The sequence below is a fragment of the Macaca nemestrina genome, chromosome 4, assembly GCF_043159975.1.
Source record: "Macaca nemestrina isolate mMacNem1 chromosome 4, mMacNem.hap1, whole genome shotgun sequence".
NCBI lineage: Eukaryota > Metazoa > Chordata > Mammalia > Primates > Cercopithecidae > Macaca > Macaca nemestrina.
In genome coordinates this window covers 4,200,165-4,208,700 of record NC_092128.1, presented here as the reverse complement: position 1 = coordinate 4,208,700, position 8,536 = coordinate 4,200,165, and the positions used below count along the sequence as shown (strand labels likewise).

Sequence of the window (8,536 nt, the reverse complement as noted above, 5' to 3'; positions counted from 1 at the left end):
GTAGGAATTCCACTCACAGCCCCCAGCCCAGAGTTTTCCTGAAGTCCAGGCTGAGTCGAATGTGAAGGGACAATCAACTAAGGGGCTCTCCATTCACAGGGAAGCCAGCTTCTCTTCCTGGGGTGATTTCAGTGTGTACTTACTAGACCGAAGACTAATATCCCAGGTGGGCTGCTTTCAAACTCATTGAGCCATGAAACCCGAGGACTAAGCTCTGATTTTTTTATCTTGCCCAAATTCTAACGGGTCTGGGGAGTCATGCGCTACAAACCGTACGTTCTCATCAGATGGGTTTTATTTAATCCTGTGTATCGTGACTTACTTTCCAATCTGACTCTGGTATAACAAAGGAAAAAAATCAAAAAGTTTTGCCATAAAACATGTTTCTCTGCCATGTCTTAAAATTGCCCTGCAAATTCTCTTGCGGGAAAAATCCACATTCTGTAGAGAAAGCTCTCTGCTCAGCTGAGTTCCTGATGGAAGCCCTATCTGGAGGGCCCCTGTGTAATTCCACTTCTGCTGCCCATGCAGGACGTGTTCTTGGTTTTCTCTATGTGACAAATCACGTTTCCTATAGGGCCTACCCTACTGTAGCTTCATGAACATTGATGGCAAAGGAAGTAGAATTCATGCAAACTAAGAGACAGGTACCCTTTTAGGTTCAATAAGAAACATTTTACAATCTGCTCTCTCTGAAGTCTTCTATCTGAAAGATTCGTCTGCACAATACAACTTGGTCTCCACAATCCTTTATCTTAACCTGAACATTCCTTTCCATGGATCCCAGGTCTTCAGATAAACTCAACCGATTGTCAACCAGAAAATAATTAAATTTACCTATAGCCTGGAAGCTCCCCACTGCTTTGAGTTGGCTTGCCTTTCTGAACCAAACCAATGTATTTCTTTTCTTTTCTTTTTTTTGCCAAATGTCCCACATTTATTTATATATGAAATGTGTTTCATATAGTTATGATGGATGGAGTGTATAACACCTGACAGCAGCAAGACCTTTCGAGGAACCGAACGTTGACTACAGTATATCATGCAAGTCTCTATATATACACAAAATAATTCCTTTTCTTAAAAAAAAAGCACAAAACATGTTCAGGGATAAATACAAAATATAAAATGCGATATAAAACACAAAACAAAACCAAAAAATAGAACTGTCTCAGAGGACTGTAAACGGAAGGGACCGAAGAGTACCTCTGCTGCATTTTAATAGAGCAGAACTACGGACATTAAATATACTTCTTGAAATGGCTGAACTAAACCCGGGTGGCTCAGTGCTTAAGGGAACCGCCAATTGCAACACACAGGCGGCTGCACCGATAAGTCGGTGGTTGACGTTGTGCCTCCCAAAAGACAAGTACCAGAATGTCAGGCCTCTGAGCCCAAGCTAAGCCATCATATCCCCTGTGACCTGCATGTACACATCCAGACGACCTGAAGCAACTGAAGATCCACAAAAGAAGTGAAAATAGCCTTAACTGACGACATTCCACCATCGTGATTTGTTCCTGCCCCACCCTAACTGATACGATATATTCTCCCCCGCCTTTAAGAAGGTACTTTGTAATATTCTCTCCCCGCCCTTGAGAAGGTACTTTGTTCGCCTATCCCAAACCTGTAAGAACTAATGATAATCCCACCACCCTTTGCTGACTCTCTTTTCGGACTCAGCCTGCCTGCACCCAGGTGAAACCAACAGCCTTGTTGCTCACACAAAGTCTGTTTGCTGGTCTCCTCACACGGACGCGCGTGACACACAACGTTTGGCAGCCGCACACCGAACGGGAAACGCCAACTCTTTTGACAGCAAAGGGTTAAGTCAACTGATTGTATTTTTTCTGTCAAGAGCCAGAGAAATACTTGATGTTCTTAGTTGCGTTTCTGTAATAGTTAATAAATGGCATGACAAAAACCTGACTATATAAATCTATTGGTCTAACTACGTATTTGTAACTTAGTAGTCCAGCCATTTCGTTACTTTCCCGCCTTGCGCTCTTAAAGCCAGCCTTGCAGATCTGCCCAGAAAACCAGCCTCATGTTTTTTTCCTTTAGAATAGCCTTCCCCATTCCTCAAAATGGAATTGAGGAAATCAGCATTCCTTAGTAGATTCCTGGCTTCAGTTTTTATCCACGACTGGGAAAGGAGCGACCTGCAAGGCTGCTTTAAACACCCTTTGGCGTGGCCTGAAGGCAAAGCTGCACCCACACTGGAGTGCCGTTGTCTCAAACTCACTCCCTCAGGGCAGGCATATCCAGGAAGTGCTAAGACACTTAAAAGTTCCTAGTGTTTCTGAGACCCACAATTACTTACGATTTATGTAGTGAATTCTAAAAATTGAAAACACTTAAAAAAGGCATTATTTTAGCCTGTCTTTAGTTAACCCATTCAAAATCCAAACATACAAAATGGTTTATTTGAATTCAGAACTGCCCCTGTTACTAAGAACTCTGTTTTAAAGAAACAGTACCAAAAGAAAAATTCTAACCCAAAACAACTAAAATCGTTTTCCACTAAATACTGACACAAACGTGTAGCAAAGAGTATAAAAAGTTATTCATTTAAATATATACAAACTCTTTGAAACTCAAATACTGTTTAAATTAATACTTATTGAGGATATATACGATGAGGTGAAGAAGGAAGGTATGTTGAAAGAGAATATATTGCAACAGCCTACACAGTACTGTTAACTCTATTATACTGCAAACTTTTTGTAACAAAAATGTCTTTTTTATTCCAATGTGGACAGGGATTTTCCTCATGGAGCATCTGTGGCTGTTTCTCGGCTGAGCTCATCCTTTTGGATTTGATGAATCCAAAAAATACTCACATGCGTGTGTTCACATGTGAGTATTTAAGGCAGCTTCAGTTTCAAAAGTTTTTGTGCACACTTTGCATTTCTGTCTGACACGGCGCCATTGGGGGATTCATCCTCGTGGCTGGGTTTGTTCTCCTGTTGGTTATTGTCCCCAGCCCCATTTTGCTTGAACACTGGCTGAGGTTCCTTTAACTTGTGTACGATGAAGAGGTGCCTGGACAGGGAGACGTGAGACGTGTAGCAGAGGCCACACTCCCGGCACTGGTAGGAAGAACCATCGGATTTGTGCTGAGGGATGTGTTCGTGGAACTGCAGCAGGTTGTCGGTGGAGGAGCCACACACGACACACCTGTGAACCTGCAAAACATTGATTTTCAGCTTTTTCAGTGGTTGAGTGATGGCTCCTCGGGGAGGCCTGAACTCCAGAACTGGTTCTTCCAACTTCCGCTTGGGACTGGGGACCTTGGTGTCTTCTTTTATTTCTGCTTCCTCCTCCTTGGTGGCGTGTCATTTCTTTCATGGCAGGGTCCTTAATGCCGTGCACCAGCTGGACATGCTTCTCCAACATCAATCATTTGGTAAAGGTACGTCTGGAGTCTGGGCAGTGTGAGCAGGCGTACACCTTCCTGATGACTCTGTGTTTGATCCGGTTGTGCCGGCGCAGGCTGTGGGACGAGCTGAAAGGCTTGTCACGCTGGCGGCAGGGGTGTTTCTTCACTTGCTTCCCGGGCTCCTTCCTTGCGTGGGATATGTACACATCTCTCTGCATGAACAGGCGGTCACACTCCCAACACGTCCACCCAGGCCTGGACACTTTCTTGGTTTCCATTGGTTTTTTTTCACAGGAGATGGAGATTTCTTTTCCAATTTCTCTTTCCCATACATGGATTTGGTGTCCTCTTTGTTCTGATTTGCTGAATTTTGAGTTGCAGGCTTAATGCTCAAAGGCAAGTTTATACCCAAGTTTGGAGGCCCTTCAATACTTTTCAATGTTCCGTGCACAGACCTGATATGGTCCATCATAAGTTGCTTCTGTGCATATAAAAGAGAACAGTCTGGACACTTGAAAACAGACACCTTCTGGTTTTCAATGTGTTGGTAAAAGTGGTGATACAGCAAGGTTTGCAGGGTGAACACGGTGTCGCACATGGAACACTTACATATTATTTTTGGTTCTTCTATCTTGATGCCAGGATGCTGTGTGTAGGTGTGGGAATGTGTGCTTGGGGCAGACTTAAATGCCATTGGACAAATATGACACTTATTGAAGACTTCACAGTGAGAACCTTGAATGTGAGACTTCAGAGCAGCCCCATCAGAGTACACAACATTGCAATGCACACATCGAAAACCAACGCTTCTCGTGTAGTGCAGACAGTTCTTGGTGACGTGAGTCTGGAAGTGCACAGACCTGCCGATGGCCCCGCACTCAGGGCAAGTGTAGGGAGATTTGTGCTGATGGATTCTTCGGTGTGATGCATAACTGCACCGGTTAGGAAGCAGCATCTGGCAGATGGTGCAAGTCTTTTGTCCACTCGTATCTGCAGCCTGCTGGAAATGTGTAGCCAGTGACGTCTCATCCGGGAAGACTTCATTACACTCCAAACGTTTTAGACTATGTCACACAGTTTGGAGGGGTCTTCATCTAGGGGCATGGCTGCGATGATGGGAGTGCTTGAAGGAGCCAATATGACTGTCCCAGTTATGCCAGACTGAATTTTTGCGACAGTGTGTGTGCCAGCTCCCACATGGCTCTGAAGAGTGGAAGTTGAAGTGGAAGTATTGCTTGATGGAGAAACTGTCATTTGATCTGCTGGGACTGGCTTTAAAATTAAGTGAGAGCACTGCATTACCACCCCTTTCTCCTTATGCCCACGGGCATAGGAAAGGAGGCTGCATTTGTTGTAAAAAATGAGGTTGTCTGTACAATGGTTGCACATTACTTTGATGCACACGATCCATCTGTCGCAGCTCTGGGTCAGACTCTTTTCTTTTCTTTTTCTTTTTTTGAGACAGAGTCTTGCCTTGTCACCTGGGCTGGAGTGCAGTGGCGGGATCTCGGCTCACTGCAAGCTCCGCCTCCCGGGTTCACGCCATTCTCCTGCCTCAGCCTCCCGAGTAGCTGGGACTACAGGCGCCCGCCACCTCGCCCGGCTAGTTTTTTGTATATATATATATATTTTTTTTTTAGTAGAGACGGGTTTCACCATGTTAACCAGGATGATCTCAATCTCCTGACCTCATGATCCACCTGCCTTGGTCTCCCAAAGTGCTGTGCACAGGAGTCCCCACACTCCAAGCACCTGTACCCATGCATCGGTAACGTGATCCCTGCATTGGCAGGAGGACTGAGGTTTGGGATGTAAACAGGGACTGGATTGACACTGCTTGGCACCTTGTTGAAAGCTTCCACCACAGAATTCTGCAAGGACGACACCACCTGGACTTGAGACATCTTTTGGGGAGGGGTTTTCGAGGCTGCTGCATTGATTATTACCTGTTTTATTTGTTGCTGAGGTTTGGTTAGCACTTGGCAGAGTTCAGAGGTGGCCTGGGCACCCTGAGGCAAAAGGTTAAGGTTGGCAAGGTGCACAGTCTTTGGCAGGAGTTTGGCGTTGGCCAGGCTGGATGCTGGCACCACGACAATTTGCTGCTGGATGGCATTGTTGGCTTTAATGATGGCACTGATGGCACTCTGGACAGAGGCAGCAGATATGAGTGTGGCTTTCACCGTGGTGTTGTTAGTAAGCTTCAAATTAATGACTTGGGATCCTGCTGTCTTCACAGAAGACACTGGGAGGAAAGTAGTAGCCACAGGCTTGATTGTGACCTGTTTTGGGGGTGAGCTCTGCAGGGGAAACTGCATTGGTCATGACCACGGACTGAGGAGGTGCCTTGGGGAGAGAGGAAAGGATGGCGGCTGATGCTGGAGATGACAGAAGGGATGTCACAGAGGCCATCACGGATGCTGTCTGCTCGGAAGGTTTCTTCCCAGAGTCAAGATCCACTTCTAGCAATACCCTGGTCACTGTTCTCTTGATTTCTGCAGAAGATGTCTTAATGGTTTTTATGCGGACTTTGGGGATTGCTGGTGTGGACCCTGTGGGAGAGGACGGGGAGCCCTTGCTGCTGTTCTCCCTTGAGATGCTTCTGGGACTATTCGGTGGCTTTGGGGATGGTTTTTTGGTCCCGTCGATGAGATTCTGGGATTCAGGAGACTTGTTGGCGGCTCTCGGACTGTCGTTTACTTCTTTTGGTAATGGGGAAGATTCCCTGGAATTGGCCACTGGTTCTTTGCAAGAGTCTGAAGCCGCCTTTTTAGCACTGAGAGCCGCGATAGCAGCAATACAGGATGAGAGCTTGGAGGATGACTTTGTCTTTGTGGCTCAATGCCGTGGAGGCCGGTGTCCTTCTTCTCGGAGCTCGGCTTTCCATCCAGGACTCTGTTTTCCAGCACCTTGTCAGAGTTTTCCTTCAACTTATCCTCTGCTTTTCTGACTTTAAAAGGTTCATAAACACTCAGGTTTATAGAATTGGCTTTGGCTTCTCTCTTAACAATTTTGTTTTTCTCTATATTGCCTGACGTAGAGAGTCCAGTTTTGCTGGAGTTTTCCCCTCCGAGTGCCTTCAGCTTATTGCAGTCCTGCTGGGGAGCCGACCCCGTCAACACCTTCGGCCTGAAGCTTGATCGCACGTCCTCCTTGTCAGGGGGTTCATCCACCTCCATCTTCTCATCGTCATCAAACTCTTCAGCACTGGAGATCGGGCTAAACTGGCTGAACGTCGCGTCTTTCAGAGTCACCTGGGAGGCAGGCATGTCTCCTTTCAAGGACTTCGCTCCATCTTTACCGTAACTGTAAAGAGAGGACGCTGTGAGAAACCCATTATGTCGGCCATTGCTGGTGGTTGTAACCGTCTTTCTCCCGCCCTCCGAGGAGCCGACATTCCTAACATTCTTGAAGATCATGCTGACATCCACGTTGGAAGACGATGGTGTGTGGGAGTCATCCTCTCCGTGAGCATTCTGCTTCATGTGGCTTTCGTGGTCATCGCGTCCATTCTCAATAGCTGCTTTAGGATCAGCCATATCTGGGATGTCAAATGCTGCCAGGGGGTCATCAAAGTCTGGGGTCTTCCTATCCCCCATGGTCATGAATTTGAGGAGATGTTCTTGTGAAACTTGACCTTTTGGAAAGAGCTTAGATTACTGTCACACAGCTGCATTATCAGCAAACTGGAAAGGGTTAAAAGCAGCCCCTGTCAACAGGCCTTTTGGCCTTCATAATAGTCAGAAGCATCCCCGACACCCTTTAGTAGCTTCTAAAAGAAAAAGCACAAAACAGAACATACCGCCTTCCCGGGGCTGGCCTTCACGGCAGTCAAGCCTGGGCGTTTGGGCCGCAGCTGGGATGGCCTTTGTTCAGTGTAGCGCTGCCCAGGGCTGCTGCTGTGGCTACTGCTGCTGTGGACGGAGCGGCGGTGGCGGCGGCGGCGGCGGCGGGGGCTTCCATGTGACAGGCCTGTCATCTGCGACCCCACTGCCGGGGTCTGTGTGTGCGTGTGCGGTGGAGCGGCCTCGCTGCTGCCTCCCAAACCAATGCATTTCTTAAATGTATTTGACTGATGTCTCCTGCCTCCCTAAAATCTATAAAACCAAGCTGTACCCCGACCGCCTCGGGCACATGTTCTCAGGACCTCCTGGGGGCTGTGTCATGGGCCATGGCCACTCATATTTGGCTCAGAATAAATCCCTTCAAATATTTTACAGAGTCTGACTCTTTTTGGTGACAGAGCCTTTCTTCAGTGCATGCGTTCTCTAGAGGATGTCGGGGCAGAGCCCAGTGACAGGTGTGGGGCTCAGAGGCTGAGCTGCCTTTTCCTCCCTCTGCTGGGTAACAAGGAGCCCTAAAGCATGCTGGCTCATGTGAGTGACTGCCTCATGAATATTGAATTTATTCTCTCCTCCATGTGGCCACAATCCCCACGGGGACTTTTCTGAGGTGAGGAGGCCCTGAGAGCTGCGTATCTCCTCTTGATCAACAGCACAACACAGCTTTCTATAGAAATGCTTCGGGAAGGGAAGAACTGGGCTCAACTGGTATCTTCTCCATGGTGTAAACTGCCTACTTCAAAAAATAATAAACATATTTCCCTCACCACTTCCACCCCAGCTGTGCCCCTGCACACTAATAGAAGTTCACAACAAAGTTGTTAGTTCCCTTCTTGGTCTTTGGAAGATTTTGAGGCAGCCTCTCAGAAAACAAGACAATAAAATAATTGTTGTAATAAAACCTGTATGCGCTTCAGGAGACTTATCAGAATGTCTGGCAGGAATAATTGCTTTTCTGAAAATATAATTATTTTTTCAGCTCACCGCCATGGTTACTTCTCTTCCCAAGTTCCAAGAAGCCTGGTAACTCCTCCCCACACTAAGAAGTACAAAGGAAATAAGGTCAGGGGCATCCAAGCAGACCCTGTGAACAGCAAGAGCCCACACTGTGCTGAGGGGCTGTTACTGCTATTGCTGGTCACGTGGAGGTGTTGTGTTCAGGCCGCACCCACGCAGGGGTGCCTAACTCCAGTAAACTCATTTTGGTCTAAAAGAACCATAATTTTATATTCCTCATGACCATGGGAAGCCAGTGTTCACTCCTGGTATGGAAAAATCAGCTGACTCCTACTCCTCGGGTTGGTCGGTTGGTTTC

At 47.0% G+C, this 8,536-nt stretch overlaps 1 pseudogene; it reads right to left on the bottom strand.

The window, feature by feature from the left end:
- Window positions 1-2,686: 2,686 nt before the first annotated feature.
- Window positions 2,687-6,984, bottom strand: LOC105474949 (zinc finger protein 532 pseudogene; annotated as a pseudogene).
- Between the last annotated feature and the right edge of the window lie 1,552 nt (window positions 6,985-8,536).